The sequence below is a fragment of the Lepus europaeus genome, chromosome 19, assembly GCF_033115175.1.
Source record: "Lepus europaeus isolate LE1 chromosome 19, mLepTim1.pri, whole genome shotgun sequence".
Taxonomy (NCBI): domain Eukaryota; kingdom Metazoa; phylum Chordata; class Mammalia; order Lagomorpha; family Leporidae; genus Lepus; species Lepus europaeus.
The window spans coordinates 35,135,135-35,153,677 of record NC_084845.1 but is presented as its reverse complement, the minus strand read 5'-3'; the positions used below and the strand labels follow the sequence as shown (position 1 = coordinate 35,153,677).

Below are 18,543 nucleotides of genomic sequence, written 5' to 3'. Positions count from 1 at the left end.
AAAAAAAAGAAGAAGAAGAAGCCAGGACTCAAACCTACAGTGTTATGTGGAATGCCAGTGTTGCAAGCTTAACCAGATGCCCCACAAAGCCAGCCCCTCAATTTGGATTTTTAAAAGAACCTCAGTTACACTGTATCTGGCAAGTAATGAGACCATAGCCTTTTCACCATAAGAAAATGCATAGTGTCTATGATGACACGGTACTCCTGTCATCATTCTCAAAGACTGTGTTTGTGGCCTTTACTTAAAATAAAATAGAATTCTAGGGGCCAGCATTGTGTCACAGAGGGTTAAGCTGCCACTTGTAATACTGGCATCCTATATGAGTGCTAATTCAAGTCCCAGCTGCTCCACTTTCAACCCACCTCCCTGCTAATGCACTTGGAAAAGCAACAGGAGATGATTCAAGTACTTGACTCCCTGGCACCCTTGTGAGATGCCTGGATGAAATTCCCTGCTCCTGGCTTTTTTCTGACCCATGACCAGCCATTTGGAGAATGAACCAGAGGATGGAAGATCTCTCTTTCTCTTCTCTCTCTCTCGCTTTCTCTGTCAAAAAAGTAATATAAGTCTTTTTAAAAATGAAATAGTATTCTGTTTTTTATAGAAACTTTAAAATGTAGGACTGGTCTGTCATTTATGACAAATTATAAAATAAATCTATCAGGAGGGTGAAGAAACCAAGGCAGGAAGTACATATGGACTCCTTAGAGTTACAATCTATCAGCAACTTACAAGTATGTATTTTCCTGTTGGTGTGGTAATGAGGATCAATATCCTAAATGTTTACACACATGGTGTGTGTACCCACCCACCCACAAACACACACTCTTTTTTCCCCCTAAAAACAGCACCAAGTTTATCTTTGAGATAACTTAGTTAGATCTAGCTTTAAATTTTTCTGCACTCTTAGGCCAAAGTTAATTTTTTATGAACATTAAAAGCATAATGCAGATAAAATAAATAAATAGGTTCTTTTCCAATAACATTTAGCATATGAACTACTAAACATAAAATAATGAGTTCTTATAGCCTAATGCTGTAGAGTAGATCATTTCCAATTGCACACAGAAGTATTTTAGTATTAGCCTAGAATAAGTAGTAATACCAGTGTGCAGACCAAATTATTTAAAATGTTTATCCCAAAGAAGGTGTCGTAATCTATTCTCATAATTGGGAATTCAGTTTACCTAAAGAGAGGTAAATTCAAACTGGTGTATGTTAAATGACGTGGATGTGGTAATGTGTTCTGGTAGCCTAAATTTTGCCTAAACCTAAAAAACATGAAGCAGCCAAATCCTTAATAAAGTTTGTTATAATTATGTGGTCTTATATTTAGTGACCAGCTTTGATAAATAATAGCATAAGGTCACGCTCAACAATGTAGGAGCTCTCCATTCTGTGAAGGACCTTCTCCTGAACTTCTGGGACAAGTCAATACTAATAGGTCCTACAGGTAGTATATGTGCACTGCCTTGTGGCAGTATACTGCAGATGTATAATTCCTCCAGAGGAAGAAAGACTCAGGCACTAATGAATATGATATCGTCAGAAAAGGAGCACTTTAGGAGAATGTGTCCTTGGCTGTTCTTAGAGATCTAGCAAACTCTGGGGACCATGGGACCTTCTGAGTCTCTTCCTGAGCGTTCTAAGCTTCAGTTGTTCTAAAATGCCAGTGCTGCTTCTTCTCTGCTGTAATTCTCCTGAAAAGACATGGTTTTGTGTCTCCTCCCTCTGCTAACTGGCTGAATCTCTCTATATGCCCCCATTTAGAATAACAGCCCAGCAGCTTGTTATTTCCTGTCTTGAGAACAGCTGTTACACTCGGCCTCTTCGTGAGCAAGCTGAGCAACAGTTGTAGGTAGGCTGTGTCTTGGATTAAGGCACCAGGCAGCTAGTGGGTAGCCCCTGGCTTTGTGGTTTCTCTATTACTCATGTTTAGGTTGTAGCTATGTTCTCACTGAGAACGCTGTGAATTCTGTGAGAGCAAGGTCAGGCAATGTTCATCACTGTTCCTATGAGAGACAGCGCCTCCAGGAAACAGATTTGGTAAGCACCTTAGTGAAGAGTACTGTGTTGCACACTATTCATACTTGATTTCATTTCATCCTCTTTTTATTCAGGCCTGAAATTGATTTGAAGTAAATGAGTGTATTGTACCCATATTATTGATAACGTAAGAAGTAGAAAGAGCAAAGGCCCCTAAATCACACAGCTAAACTTTGATACAGTTGACTTTTCTGATTGTAAAACCTGTATTCTTTGTACTTTTTGCTCCAGTGTAAAACTCAAGTGCTTACAGTGGACTAGAGGATTCTGTATGACCTGACTTCCTTTTACCTCCCTGACCTGATCTCTTCCTCTCCTGCTATTACCCTGTCCCCACCATGGAGACCTCCCCAGCATGTGTTCCTCAGGGGTGCTCTCACCTCTGACCTTTATGCTTTTAATGCTCTGAGTATCCACACATTCCTCCAGGCATCCACATGCTCATTTCCTCATATCCTTCATCTTTATTAAGTGAGGTTTCATGAAATTATGAAATTCCAAATGCCCCTCCCACACTGACACTTCTTATCCTCCTGCTTTAGTTTTCTCTTTAGCATGATGTAATTATACTTATATGTAAAAACAGGAAGAACAAATGTTTATGCACTAAATAAATATTCCTTGAAATGTAGATGAAGGGATGATGGATATATGTATACATATATTTCCTAACCCTGAAATAATTTCTGGGTTACTAATATATCAGAGGTAATACAGCTCAGTTCTAATTCCCAAATGAGAATATCAGAGTCGACAGAAAATAATATTATGTTCAAATCCTTCAGCAGTCTAGCAAGGTGAATGAACATATATATTTCTGATATTTATCATTGCTTATATTCTGTCTAAGATTTATTTTATTTATTTAAAAGGTAGAGTAACAGGGCAAAACAGAGAAAACTGGACAGGAAATGGAGTAGCTGGGGCTTGAACTGGTGCTTCCATATGGGATTCCATCTTTGCAAGCAGCAACTTACCTGGGTATGCCACAATGTTGGCCTAGCCTCTCCTTATAAAGCAGCTTGATTTGATGATGGGATCCCCAACCTCCAACAACCTAATCTAGCTAATCATTTTCCAAGCCTCTACCTCCAGACACCATGATTTGATTAAGTTCTTGTCTTGGTCCATTACTATAAGGTTCTTGGGATCAGGCCCTTAATAATGGGCCTTTGGGAGATTTCCAAACTATTACACAAACCACAACACCAACCATATCAACAACATTGATAATAACTTGTCCATGGATTAAACAGTTTAACCTAAACACAGAGCTTGTCAGCCTGGATTAAAAATGCCTGCCAAATGCAAACGTTTTAGTTTGATTACAGCAATGCCAAGCTACTGTCTGCTTGAAATAATTGATTCGCAGGTACATATATTTCTGTGTGCTATGAAGAGCAGTGTAAAATACATACAGAAAAGCACACCTTTTAAGTTTCCTAAGGCTGGAGTTTATGCATTCAGTTCACCATATGATTATGCAAACTTTATATCAGTGAGGATGAGAATTGAATCTGACATAGGCAAGGCATGGGCTAATGTTAACAATGTTCTGTGACAGAGGACCATAAAGAAATATAAGTTGCCCAAGGTTTGCTGTTAAGTTTTAAGTCTTTTCATTTGGACATGGGTTCAGTATGTGAAATCTAAGGCAGAAAAGGAAAATTAGATGGATGCTGCAAATAGTAAAAAGTTAACTGAAATAATTTAAAAATAATTTTAAATTAATTGAATAATTTTAGAATGAAATGAGTATGAATGTGTTTTTTAGGAACATCGTACCTGAGATCTACAAGGTATTTCTTTAAATTACAATTCTGAGGCTTACTTTTTGTCACAGCAGGGTAAGACGCTGCTTACAATGTGGATATCCCATACCAGAGTGTAGGTTCAAATCCCAGTTGCTGCATTTCCAATTCAGCTCCCTGTATATGTGCCTGGGAAAGAAGTGGAAAATGGCCCAAGTGCTTGGGCCTCTGCAGCCCTTGTGGGAGACCCAGATGGAGCTATGAGCTCCTGGCTTTGGTCTGGCCTGGTCACAGCTATTGGTAGATCTCTCTGTCTCTCTCTCTCTCTCCCCACCTCTCTCTCTGTCTCTCTGCCTTTCAAATAAAGTACAGCCGTTATGGAAGACAGTATGGAGAGTCCTCAAAAAGCTGAAAAAAGATCTATCATATGACCCAGACACAATGGCTATCCTAGCTTACATTCCCACTAACAGTGGATTAAGGAACCTTTTCCCCACATCCTCCCCAGCATTTATTATTTTTTGATTTCTGGATGAGAGCCATTGTAACAGGGGTGAGGTGAAACCTTATTGTGGTTTTGATTTAGATTTCTCCAATGGCTAGTGTCCTGAGCATTTTTTCATACATCTGCTGGCCACTTGAATTTTCTCTTTTGAAAAAAATGTCAGTCCTTTGCCAATTTCCTAACTGGATTGTTGTTATTGAGTTTCTTGAGTTCTTTATAGATTCTGGATATTAATCCTTTAGCAGTTTCATAGTTTGCAAATATTTTCTCCCATTCTGTCAGTTGATTCTTGACTTTGTTAAATGCAGAAGCTTCTCAGCTTGATGTAATCCCGTTTGTCAACTTTGGCTTTGATTGCGGGTGCTTCTGGGGTCTTTTCCAATAAGTCTTTGCCTACACTGATATCTTGCAGAGTAATTCTCTAGTAATTTGATGATATCAGGTCATAAATTTAGATCCTTGATGCATTTTGAGTTGATTTTTGTATAAGGTGTAAAGTAGGGTCTAGTTTCATACTTCTGCATATGAAGATCAAGTTTTCCCAGCATCATATGTTGGGGAGTCTACTTTCTCTGGAACTGATTTTACCTCCCTTGTAAAGGATTACTTGGTTGTAGATGGGTGGATTGATTTCTGGGAAATCTATCCTGTTCCTTTGGTCTACATGCTTGGTTTTTTCGCTAGTTACCAGACTGTTTTGATTATAACTGCCCTGTAGTATGTCTTAAAATCCAGTATTGTTGGCCAGCGCCGTGGCTTAACAGGCTAATCCTTCGCCTTGCGGCGCCAGCACACAGGGTTCTAGTCCCGGTCGGGGCACCAGATTCTGTCCCGGTTGCCCCTCTTCCAAGCCAGCTCTCTGCTATGGCCCGTGAAGGCAGTGGAGAATGGCCCAAGTCCTTGGGCCCTGCACCCGCATGGGAGACCAGGAGAAGCACCTGGCTCCTGGCTTCGGATCAGCGCAATGAGCTGGCTGCAGTGGCCATTGGAGGGTGAACCAACGGCAAAAAGGAAGACCTTTCTCTCTCTCTCTCTATCCACTCTGCCTGTAAAAAAAAAAAAAAAAAAAAAAAAAATCCAGTATTGTTGATGCCTCTGGTTTTATTTTTGTTGTATAAGATTTCTTCAGCTACTCAGAGTCTCTTATGTTTCCATGTGAATTTTAGCATCATTGGTTATAGATCTGGTAAGAATGTCATTGGTACTTGGATTGGGATCACATCAAATCTGTTAATGGTTTTCACTTCTGTGGATATTTTGATGATATTGATTCTTCTAAACCATGAACATTGAAGATTTTTCCATTTTTCTATGTCTTCTCCTTTCTTTAATGTTTTGTAATTTTTATCATAGAGAACTTTCACCTCCTTGGTTAAATTTATTCCAAGGTGTTTAAAATTTTTTGTAACTATTGTGAATGGGACTGATCTTACAAATTCTTTCTCAGCCATAATATTGTCTGTGTATACAAATGCTATTGAATTTTGGTGTTAATTTTATGTCCTGCAACTTTACCAAACTCTGGTCTGTGGTGGTGTTTTTTGTTTCTTCTAAATATAGAATTCTGTCATTTGCAAACAGGGCTGATTTGACTTCCTCCTTTCTAATTTGTATCCCTTTGGTTTCTTTTTCTTGTCTAATGGCTCTGGCTAAAACTTCCGGGACCATATTGAATAGCAGTGGTAGAAGTAGGCATCCTTGTCTGGTTCTGAAGCTTTGTGGAAATGCTTCCAACTTTTCCTAATTCAATATGATGCTGGCTGTGGGTTTGTTGTATATTACTTTGTGTTGAGGAATATTCCTTCTGTATTCAGTTTGCTTAAAGTTTTTTTTTTTATATAATCATTAAAGGATGTTGTATCAAATGCTTTCTCTGTATCTATTGAGATAATAATATTTTTATCTTCAGTTTGTTAATGTGATGTATCACATTTATTGATTTGCATTTTTGAACCATCCCTAAATATCAAGGAAAGGATACACTAGGTTCAGGTGAATGATCTTTCTGATATATTGTTGGATTTGATTAGCTAGTATTATGTTGAGGATTTCTGCATCTATGTTAGGTTTTTACCTGCCTGCCACCACCACTGGAGTTGCAGGCTGGACTCAAAGTGCTTTCCACAAAGCTCTCCCTCAGGGACATCACCAGTGGTGCCTGCTGCCACAGTCTGCCCTCACCTCACTCTCAGAAACTGGCGTCTCCTCCACCCTCCAACTGTCAGAGTCATGGGTGGTGTCAGAGCACACTGCTGCACACCCACGCTTTCCATACTGCTCCATAGCATTCCTTTTTCTGTAGAATTTCCTCTACAGAATTCTCTCCAACCCTCCACTGGGAATATACTCCTCTGTTTGTTTTTTCTGCAACCTTCCCGTGGTCAAAATTGGCACGTCTTTTCCCTATTCATCCATCTTAGAATCCCTTTCTCTTTAATTCTTTTAGTTTGAAGTTTTTACCTGTTAGTTCTGACATTTTTTTCTCTCTTATAACAATTTCTATCGCCATTTTTTTTGTTTCCTTTTCTTGTATATAGATCACATTTTCCTCTCATTGGTCATTTTAGATAACTACTGTGTCCATCTAGCAGGAAAAGTACGGCCACTCACCTGTCTAAAATTTGGTTCAGAAGTTGAGAATGATACCACCTATCAAGAGATATAAAAAAGTCTATTACGCATGTAATGAGGCTTTCTGAGATTATCGGTGCTGACCTTCCAAGGTGACCTTAAAATTGGTTAAGAAAGCAGAGAGATGAGACTGGCTTGGAGATTTTTGTTTATTTGCTTATTAGTTTTATGATGTGGAGGTGGGTACCGGATGAGTTACTGTGCAGGGACATGGGACTTGTGTTGCGTGAACTCCAGGCCAATGTCACTCCCACACTTTCCTATCTGCTTTCCCATCAGCTCTCCCAGGCGTGGGACATAGCAGGGAAAGTAAAGGGTAAAATTTAAAAGTTGTCAGCAGTCAAATATCCAGAAACAGGGGTACAGTTTTTATCACAATAATATATTGTAGTAACTTTGAATACTGTTCCTCACTCCTCCACGCACCACAAAGTTTATGATGTTGTTTGCCTGTTTGTTTAGTGGCTAACTGGACTGTTTTAGTGAAGAATATTTTCCTTGCAATGTGATATCTTTGATATTGTTCCTTAAAGCCTACAGCTTTGTGTATGCTCTAAATCATCCTAAGTGACAGCAGTTTTAGCAAGGCTCTGTCTCTTTTCCTGATCACACTTAGCTATTAGACTTTACTAATTTGCAGCTGATTATTCTGTTGTTTTTGATAATAACTTGGGGACATAAATTGCTTCATAATCTAATGTAATTGAGTTTGGACTCCTTTGCAGGTTATAGTTTTGATGTTGTAAGTTTTTTTCAGACCCCAAAAAGTCTCTTTTTGTCTCTTCTTTCCCTGGTTCTCTGAGGTAGGCTAGCTAGCCCATGGTTTAGGTTGTTTCTTTCATGAAGCCAACAGTGTGCACTGATTGCTTTCTACTACACCTCCATTAGTTTTGAGTGTACCCTTAGGCTTGACCTTCCTCACATCTATTTCAGATAAACCTAATCCCTTACCAGAGAGCTAGGTATCTGTCTGTGTTACAGCTTACCTGTCATGCACAAAATCTCTGAGTCATGGCTCCAGAGCTGAGAGACAATTGATGCACTCCATCTGCCTAACTTGTTAGGAAAAGAGTTGCAGATTGGTGCCTCCTCACACAGGGCACCAAAATGTTAGGAAAAGAGTCGCAAAATAGAGAGGAGGCAGTGTATGAATTTACATCCAGACCGAATTTATTCAGAGAAAATAAATCCTTAGAGGTGAGTGACCATCTGCCTCCCTGTATGTGATGGAGCATGTGGCTGAAGGCCCGGACCCCCTAGGGGCTGGGCCTTTTTAAGGAGGGCTAGGGCTGGGGGTGGGGGTAGGGGGACAGCAGGGAGGGGAATTCCAGGAACTGGGCAAGGCCTTGGGAACCTGGAAAAGAATGCAGGTGAGGTATCAAGGCAGTAGGGTGTGAGACCCAATTGAGTTTCAAGGGCAAGGAATACATTCCAAAGTTTATCTCTTTTGGGCAGTTGGGGAGAATGGTTGAGCCTTGTCCTTGTTCCAGCTTAACTCCTCTGCTCAACAGCAATTGCTGCATAAAAATTGTAGCTTCTGATCTTCTTGGCTTGCCTAGCAGGTCTTCAGGGATGGCACTGTAGCAGCATTTCTCAGTGCCTGTTGAAGTCCCAATTGGTCTGCTTCTGATACAGCTAATGTACCTGGGAAGGCAGCTGAAAATGGCCCAAGTGCATGGTCTCTTGTCATCTATGTAGAACACCAGGATGAAATTCCTGGCTGCTGGCTAAAACCTGGCCCAGACCTGGTTGTTGCAGCCATTTGCGAATGAGGCAGCAAATGGAAGATTCTCTCCACACCCTACCCCCACTCTCTCTTCCTTACATATAAACGAATAAATTTTCAAAAAATGAAAGAAGAAGAAAGAAGACCTGCTTCAACAGGTCTGCACAGTTCCTCACATTGTCATTCCAAAAGGGAAATTTTCTGTTTGATAGGTGTTTGGCCACCTAAATATAGTCAATACCAAGGAACAATAACAGGTGGGTTTCATGTAAGCTTATGTCCATTCCTTTTGTCATTCTTTCTTTTCGATACAGCTTTTTCAGAATAAAGGTTTTATAACAGATGCTGTATATGATTATTCTGCCATGTTATAGATTATTCTGTTAGTTAAATATGATAAATACACAAGAGCATTAGAACTTAACCATAATAAGCCATTCCTACCCCCTGCCCCCCCCCCCATGTATTGTTTTAATTAAGTTTTCAGTTTCAAATTCTAGAAGTTCCAGTTCTCATGCAAGGCCCTTTGACATTCAGAAAGAAAGGTTAAGTCTCCCTTATTGAAGTGAGTACTCTTCATATGACCTATAAATACCATTCTGCTGTTGCAACAAGCAGAGAAGCCTGGAAAGAAGTAAGATTGATTAGAGGTATATTAGTCACTATAAGGTTTACTATTTGTACTACAACTCTTCTTTCCATATTGTTTAGGATGCACTTTTAGAGTTAACATTAAGTTCCTTAAATTATTTCTTGTGGCTATTTGTCAGGAATTTTTAATACATTTCATATACATTTAATTTTTGTGTTTAATCACTATTATATATACTTCAGCTTCAATATAAATATATTTATAACTCATTTGTGAAGTTCAGAGAGTGCTTTACTCAACTGCCATAATCCTGAAGAAATTATTCATTGCTCAAAATTATCTTTAACTTCAGCTTGTATACAGCTGGAATGTATGTGCCAGCAATTTTGTGATTGTCAGGAGTATCTGTTCAATTGTAGCTGACTTGGTATATTAAAAGCTTCACAAACTACAAAATTTCATGTATTGGTAGTGTTAGCTTTTCACTAATTTGAGTATAATAATATCTAAAACTGGTTAAGTTGTGCCCAGTGTACATGTCACTTTCTCAGTGAAGTCCTCCCCTTCATCTTAGCAGTGAGCATCTCTGGCGACTCATTACACGTTCAGGATTTTAGCAGAAACACTGCCTCTTGATATTTGTTTCCACATCTGTCTCCTGTAGGGACAAACAGTTCCTCAGAAATAAGGAGCATGCATCTTTGTGTTTGATTCTCTAATGCTTGAGTGCCAAGCACATAAAAGATACTTAAAATGTCTTGGATGAGTGAGTGGATACGATTTGAAAAAAAGTCTTAAAGATCCTTTAGTTTAGCCACCACACCATTTTACAGGCAAGGAAATGAATCTTGGGGAGGTTAATACTTCACTTTACTTTTTCCAAGTTAATGGAATTTATTGCACTTCAAGTATTTTTTCACCACACTGCTCTAGATTCAACAAAAATATTCACTTCCAGTAAGTTCCAGAAATTATGTGTGGAAACAATATAGACATAGTGTCTCGTTATGGTTCCTGTTATTCTAGACTGTAGGAGATTTCCTCTGCAGTGTATAGGAAAATAGGGAACAGTCAAGAAGAGGGATAGTACACAGATCGAGTTTCTAGAATTTCTCAGGCATAACTGACTCTTTTCAGAGATTTGTTTTTACTTGATTATTAGTTTAAATCATTTTAAATAATTCATTCTGTATTTGTAACTATCCTTGTCCTTGGTTTTAGAAGAGAAATAACCTCCTAAACTCAGCCAATCATTTCTATTGTGTTTTGCAGTTCAGTCTGACGTATCAGTTATAAGAGACCTGTTATGAGTAGAGTATTAATCACCTTGATTGAATTGTGCTAATTAAGAAACAAATTGCTGGCCAGCACCGCGGCTCACTAGGCTAATCCTCCGCCTTGCGGCACCGGCACACCGGGTTCTAGTCCCGGTCGGGGCACCGATCCTGTCCCGGTTGCCCCTCTTCCAGGCCAGCTCTCTGCTGTGGCCAGGGAGTGCAGTGGAGGATGGCCCAAGTCCTTGGGCCCTGCACCCCATGGGAGACCAGGAGAAGCACCTGGCTCCTGCCATCGGATCAGCGCGGTGTGCCGGCCGCAGTGCGCCTACCGCGGTGGCCATTGGAGGGTGAACCAATGGCAAAGGAAGACCTTTCTCTCTGTCTCTCTCTCACTGTCCACTCTGCCTGTCAAAAAAAAAAAAAAAAAAAAAAACTTAAAAAAAAAAGAAACAAATTGCTTTCAGATTGAGTTTGATTTTTAAATATCTGGCCAGTATTTCTGTGATCAAAATTGGGTTTCTTTTCTAACTCAAACCCCATGTGTAAGTGTCCATCATGTCATGAAAATTTAGAATTCTGTTAAAAATGCATTTTCTGGACATCCTTTAACATCACCATAGACTGACATAAAATCTTTTCATTGGGAAAAATCTAGCATACCATCTTCCAGCTGTCAAAAAAAAAAAAAAGCCTTTTCATATAGTGTAGTTTTTGTAGGCAGCTGTTGAGCAATTTGCAAGTGTAATGTCTATAAATTTGTAAATGAGGCACAGGTGGACATGGTAAGAAAGGATGAGGATGTGGGAATGAAAGGGGCTAATGGAAGTAGGAGACGCTAGTGCATAAACCAAGTGGATGCAGGCTGACATCGTTGCCCTTAAAAAAAAAAAAAATCAGCACACAGTTGTAACATTTGTATTTAAAAACAACTGCAAGTAAATTTACATAAATGAGAATTGATGGGAAAAGCAGAAAATCATAGTGATGCTAAGTTCCTGTAGTCCAGTTCTTTCCATCATTAAATATAATCTTTATTGAGTTCTTTGCTTTCTAGAAAAGTCTCTTCTAGAAGGTAGAGGGTCTTTTCTTACTTGAGTTTTGAATTAATGTCTATTAACCCATCAAAACATTCCATGATAAAAATACTGAAACTGTAGAATCTCCCCCAAATTCCTTAAGTTCTTAGCCTCACAGAGGTTAAAGAAACAATGTGACTTCAATTGAGAGTATGTTACATAAAACAGTAGGCTTCAAAATATTGTTGAGTCTTTGAAGATCATTAACTTATCACAATTACTTTGATTACATTTCTTTGAACAATTCAACACCCAAGTTTATGATAACTCCTATAATAAAAATGTAGTAATTAGGGGACTGGCCATTGTGGCATAGCAGATAAAGCTGCCACCTGCAACACCTGTCTCCATATGGGCACCTATTCATGCCCTGACTACTCCACTTCTGATCCAACTCCCTGCTAATGTGCCTAGGAAAGCAGCAGAAGGTGGTCCAAGTGCTTAGGGCCCTGAACCCACATAGGAGACCCAGAAGAAGCTCCTGGTTCCTGGCTTCGGCCTGGCACAGCCCCAGCCATTGCAGCCATTTGGGGAGTGAACCATTGGATGGAAAATCCCTCTCTCCCTGTCACTCTGACTTCCAAATAAATAAATAAATTTATAAATAAGAAGTGAAAATAACAAAACAATTTTTAAAAAGTCTTTGAAAAATTAAAAGCACATTTTAAAGAATGTAGTAATTAGAATTTATCCAGTTCTCGATTATTAGCAACCCTTAAAAAATGTAAATCATAACCCCTTTAGACATTTTATTTCAATGCAGTTAATAGGTTTTGTCATTATTTACTGCCAGCAGCCTGGCTTGGAGGTTATTATTTTGTTCTAAGATTTTCATGTTCATATACAAACTGAGGTAAATCCAGCCTTTTTTTAACGTATTTCTGGTCATGATTTGACGGTTGAAGTTATTACAGGGTGGGAATTTGCCTATTGTTTACCTAGCATTAGGCTTTCAGTAGTAATGTGGGCCTGTGTTCCAGAGTATAGCATTTGAGTCTTTCTATCTTGGGTACACTCTTAAGTTACAGGTAGTCAGAGCTGTCTTCTAAGTGTGGTGAATCTTCATTTTGGGGCTCAACTTTAGAAAAGAAAGGGAAAAGTCTAAGTAGAAGATTATGAACTTAAAAAAAAGTGAAATTTTGAAATTATTCCTCCAGGTTTAGACATCTTCCTAAGAAGGGTGTCTTGGCCATCGCTGCAGCTCAACAGGCTAATCCTCCGCCTGTGGTGCCGGCACCCCGGGTTCTAGTCCCGGTTGGGGCGACAAATTCTGTCCCGGTTGCCCCTCTTCTAGGCCAGCTCTCTCTGCTATGGCCCAGGAGTACAGTGGAGGATGGCCCTAGTGCTAGGGCCCTGCACCCCATGGAAGACCAGAAGAAGCACCTGTCTCCAGGCTTTGGATCAGTGCGGTGCGCCGGCCGCAGCGCACCGGCCGCGGCAGCCATTGGAGGGTGAACCAACGGCAAAGGAAGACCTTTCTCTCTGTCTCTCTCTCTCTCTCTCACTGTCCACTCTGCCTGTCAAAAAAAAAAAAGGGGGGGGTGTCTTGGGAGTGAGGACACACTCAAACAGGTTCTTCATGTTATCCTGCTGAATTAGTGCTTCTGTTAAGAATATTATAAAGATTTTATTTATTTATTTGAGAGAGTGAGAGTCATGCTAATCCTCCGCCTGCAGCGCCGGCACACCGGGCTCTAGTCCCGGTTGGGGCGCCGGATTCTGTCCTGGTTGCCTCTCTTCCAGGCCAGCTCTCTGCTATGGCCTGGGAATGCAGTGGAGGATAGCCCAAGTCCTTGGGCCCTGCATCCATGGGAGACCAGGAGAAGCACCTGGCTCCTGGCTTCAGATCAGCGCAGTGTGCTGGCCGCAGCGCGCCGGCCACAGTGGCCATTGGAGGGTGAACCAACAGCAAAAGGAAGACCTTTCTCTCTGTCTCTCTCTCTCTCACTGTCCACTCTGCCTGTTAAAAAAAAGGAAAGGGAAGGGGAAGGGGAAGGGGAAAGGCGAAGGGGAAGGGGAAGGGGGAGGAAAGGAAAGGGAGTCAGAACGAGTGACATCCTCCATCTGCTGGTTTACTTCCTAAGTGGCTGCAACAGCCGGAGCTGGGCCAATCTGAAACCAGGAGCCAGGAGCATCTTCTGGGTCTTCCAAGTAGGTGCAGGGGCTAAGTCCTTGGGCCATCTGCCACTGCTTTCCCAGGCCCATTAGCAGGAAGCTGGATCTGAAGTGGAGCAGCCAGTACTTGAACTGGCACCCATATGCGTGCCAGCACTGCAGGCATTGGCTTTTCACACTACACCACAGCACCTGCCCCTGGCAGAATTAATTAATACTGTGAAATACAGCAGGTAGGGTTGGATCTCTGCAAACAAATTTATAACTACACCATTAATCTCCAGAGGTTGAAAATTGGTGTTTCTGGCCCAAAATCATTCTGCACGCATGCTTTTAATTTTTTGTCCATATTTTTTTTTTTTTTGACAGGCAGAGTGGACAGTGAGAGAGAGACAGAGAGAAAGGTCTTCCTTATGCCGTTGGTTCACCCTCCAATGGCCGCCGCGGTAGCGCGCTGCAGCCAGCACACCGCGCTGATCCGATGGCAGGAGCCAGGTGCTTCTCCTGGTCTCCCATGGGGTGCAGGGCCCAAGGACTTGGGCCATCCTCCACTGCACTCCCTGGCCACAGCAGAGAGCTGGCCTGGAAGAGGGGCAACCGGGACAGGATCGGTGCCCCGACCGGGACTAGAACCCGGTGTGCCGGTGCCGCAAGGCGGAGGATTAGCCTAGTGAGCCGCAGCGCCGGCTAAATTTCTAGAATTTCTAAAACTTTTTATCTTAGTCCATTTTCAGTTACTGTAATAAAATACCTGAAGCTGAGTATTTCATAAGGAAAAGATGTTTAACTCAAAATTCTGGAGGTTCAAGAGCATAGCATTTGCATCTGCTTAGTTCTGGTAAGGATGTTATGCAATGGCATCACAGTGACAGAAGTTCAAGAGGGAGAGATGCTACAAGACAAGAAGCAAGAGACCAGAGTTGGACAGGGCTTGCTGTTTTTTTATAACAGCTTATTCTCACAGGAACCAACCCACTCCACAATACCAGTAGTAAACCCATCAGAGGGTAGTGCCCCATGACGCTCTAAGTCCCCCCTCTTAAAGGTTCTGCCACCTCAGCACTGCCACGTTGGAGACCAGGCTTCTGACACTTGAACCTTTGAGGGACACATTCAAACCACATCCAAACTATAGCACTTTTGATGCCAGCTTTAAACAGAGGGCTCTTCATTTGAAGGGAAGGCTATGCTGTACTTCATAAACAAAAAAAAATGCAGTAGCTTAGTCCTTTCAAGCAATGAATAGAGATAATTGAAGCAAAAAGCCATCTGAAGTTTTTATATACCCTTACTTGACTATGTAGCTTCTAGGGGACAATGTATATACGTTGGATGTTTTCACTATTTTATTTCTTAAAAAATGTAATGAAGAAACATAGCTTAGCGCTTACATCCTGAATTTTTCATAAGTAATGATGGAATCGTTTGTTATGGGCTATTTCTTCAAGTCAGTACTAGTGATGTCAGTAATCAAGTTTCTATTTCATTTTTTAAATTTTGTATTATTTATTTATTTATTTATTTAAAGGACAGAGAGATCTTCCATCTATCCTCTGGTTCACTCCACAAATGTCCACTATTAGCAGGCCTGGGTCAGATTGAATCTGGGAGCCAAGAACTCAGTCTAGATCTTCCATGTGGGAGCAGGAAACCCATGTATTTGAGCCATCAACTGCTACTTCCAGGGTGTGTGTTAGCAGAAAGCTGTAATCAGGAAGAGAGCAAGAACTTGAACCCAGACGCTCTGAAAGGGGATGTGGATATTCCAAACAGCATCTCAGCCACTGCTGCAAGTGCTCACTCTTCTATTCACTTTTTTAATTTCATCTCCAAGATAAGAAAGGTTCATCCATATCCAGAATACTTGTGTCTATTACTGTAAAATGAATTCCTATCACTTCCAAGGTGGAACCCGTCCAACATAATCAACATTTCACCAACTCTATTCTGCCTCATCCTCCCAGCCCATTCTCCTTATGCCACACCCCATCTTTCCAACTTTTCACACTGACCTTGACCAAGCAGTCACACAGTATAGTCTCATGCATACTCCCCTGGCTCCTGCCCAATACATGTTACCTAAGTCCTGGATTTAGTTCAAGAAATAGTCTCTTTTTCTCTTACATATCCATCACATTCCTTATCAGGTTACTGGGTAATTTAACCCTACTTTTTGGCCTGGATGTCAGGAGAGAAGCTGGGACAGACTAGAAATGGAGGAGCGTGTTCCTTGTGGGGGCAGAAACTTCATTACCTTCAATATAAGAGAATGCTAGCCTTGTTTTGTGAATGGTGGGCTACTTCACCAGACTCTGAAGATTAAAGTGATTCTGAGAATTCAGTTTATCAGATTCATTCAATCCATGTGTCAAGTAGCAATCTTTTCCACCTAAGACCCTAACCTGAATGTAGCTGATATGCGTAGATTGAGAATTTAGCATTCTTGGAAGTTTTTCTACTCTTACTATCCATGGTCTTCTTTCCCTACCAGCATCAGGAGATGAGAATCTATTATAATCCAAGAGCCCCATTGCCTTACATACTGATTTCTGATGTAGCATGCACAGCCTTTGTGACTTTCCTCTGTTTCATCATTTAAGCATAAAAATAGCCATTTAATTCCACTGTCCTTGTATTTAGTTTACCTCCTATTTCTCAGAAATCTTAAATTATTACATATAATAGTACATTCTCTTCTACCAGAATGCTATGCCAAGACAGCATTGTTAAAAATAGTGCTATCTATGGGGCTATTTGGGCTCACTTACTGCCCCCCTACCCCATCCCCACCACCATGAGAGCATCCTTATTGCTAGCCCAGGTGAGCCACTTCAAAGTCTCACCTTAGTGTGTGCTTTCTCAGATCACTTTTGGTACCAAATGTTGTTGGTTGGGTACCCTGGAAAGCAGACTCTGAGAGTGAGATTCATGTGTATGAAGTTTTATTTTGAAGAGTACATTTAATAGTCACTGCCAGTGTAAGGAAGGAAAGCAAGAAGAGTGGGGTTGAAATTCTGTATCAGTAAAAGCATCAGAACCCCCTGAGGATCTCCAAAACTGAAAATGGTCCTGCAGAGTTGTGCTGAGTTGTAGTGAGCAGGTCCATTCTTTATCCCTCTGCACGAAGATTTCTCCTGCAGGCTTGCCCAGAAGCTTTTACAAAGAAGATTGACTCTCCATCAGCTGAGAGAATAAGTTCTTCATTTCTAAGATGGGACCTGGGTCTAATGTCTTGAGTACTTTCCCTTTAATTACATGAATTACACTGAACCATGTAGAAGGGTGAGATTTTATTGCTTTGTTGACTTAAATTTTTTCTAGTAATTGTTTCATTCAAACAATAATTCTTTATATTGAATTGTTAGTAATTAATTTTCTCAGTTTTTATTTCTCCCGATAATGAATCTTCCATTTTGTTCTTTGCATAATTGAATAATGAAATAGGATTTTTATTTTTTAGTAGCTTAACAAATTTATTTTCTCCCAGTAATGAAGAGCAGCTAAAGTACTCGAGATGGGTATGAGTGGTGATAAACATGAAGAATTAAATCCCTTCTCACAGACCCTTCTGGGTATGACAGGGCAAGGCTGTTTCATGAGAAAAATCAAAGAAACAGAGCTACTCACCACAAAAACGCTACACTTGGACTGAGCTCAGTCACACATAGTGTGGCCTACCCACTCTACTCCTGTACCCTTTACCCTGCACCCCTGTCTAGGATCAGAAATATTTATGCATGTTAATGGTGCTTATCTCTGGGGGTGGAATTATTAGTAATTTTTATATTCTTTAAACATTGCCATAGTTTTTAAAATTCATAGAACAAGCACATATTACTTTTGTAATCAAGGTGGAAGGATCCACTAATTTTTATAACCCGTTTTTAAAAATTTTTTATTTTTTCATTAAATAAAAGTTTAAAAAAATTTTTTTATTTTAATTTTTAATTAGTTTTTTAAAAGATTCTATTTATTTATTTGAGAGAGTTACATACAGTGAGAGGGCGGAACAGACAGAGAAGTCTTCCTTATGTTGGTTCACTCCCTAAACGGTGGCAACAGCCAGAGCTGCGCCGATCCAAAGGCAGGAGCCAGGTGCTTCTTCCCGGTCTCCCATGTGGGTGCAGGGGCCCAAGCACGTGGGCCATCTTCCACTGCTTTCCCAGGCCACAGCAGAGAACTGGATTGGAAGAGGAGCAGCTGGGACCAGAACCAACGCCCATATGGGATGCCCAGCATGGCAGGCGGAGGATTAACCTACTGCAACTCGGTGTCGCCCCCAATTTTTAATTAGTTGTTACCAGACTCAGTGTGCTTTGTAGATAGAATAATAAGAACATAATGATATTCGCTTCCCCCTTTTTTTCCATCCTTCCCCCCTCCCTCTTAGCCTCTTCTCCCTTTCTTTTTCTTTTAATTCTTTGATACAACATATTTAAATCTACATTATAGTAAAAAGGCTTAATATTTTGCCTAATAAGAAGTTTAACAACTAAAAAACAAAAAGACCCTAGTTTAGTGGGAATATAGACAATGAGTGTAAATAATAACTGAATGGGAAAATGACCATTTCACCTATGTATGAGAATGTTATACTACTATAATTTTAATGATCTGTGATTACTTTGAAGTAAGATTTTTAAAATAGATTTTGTACATCATACTTCAAGTCTGTCATCTAGCTTGTGCTACTTTTCAAAGTTTTAAATAAATAGCTAGTGAAACTATGGAAATAGAGTCAGCATGGTGTGTTGCAGTTCTTAAAATCTATAGATATTCATGAAGCAACAGGAAGCCCGTAAGTTATCACCTTAAATGCAA

The 18,543-nt window shown here is 40.4% G+C and overlaps 1 protein-coding gene across 1 annotated transcript in view; it reads left to right on the top strand.

The window, feature by feature from the left end:
* The window catches only part of ITFG1 (integrin alpha FG-GAP repeat containing 1), a 267,258-nt gene that overhangs the window by 76,027 nt on the left and 172,688 nt on the right, over nucleotides 1-18,543 (top strand). The window lies entirely within an intron of this gene.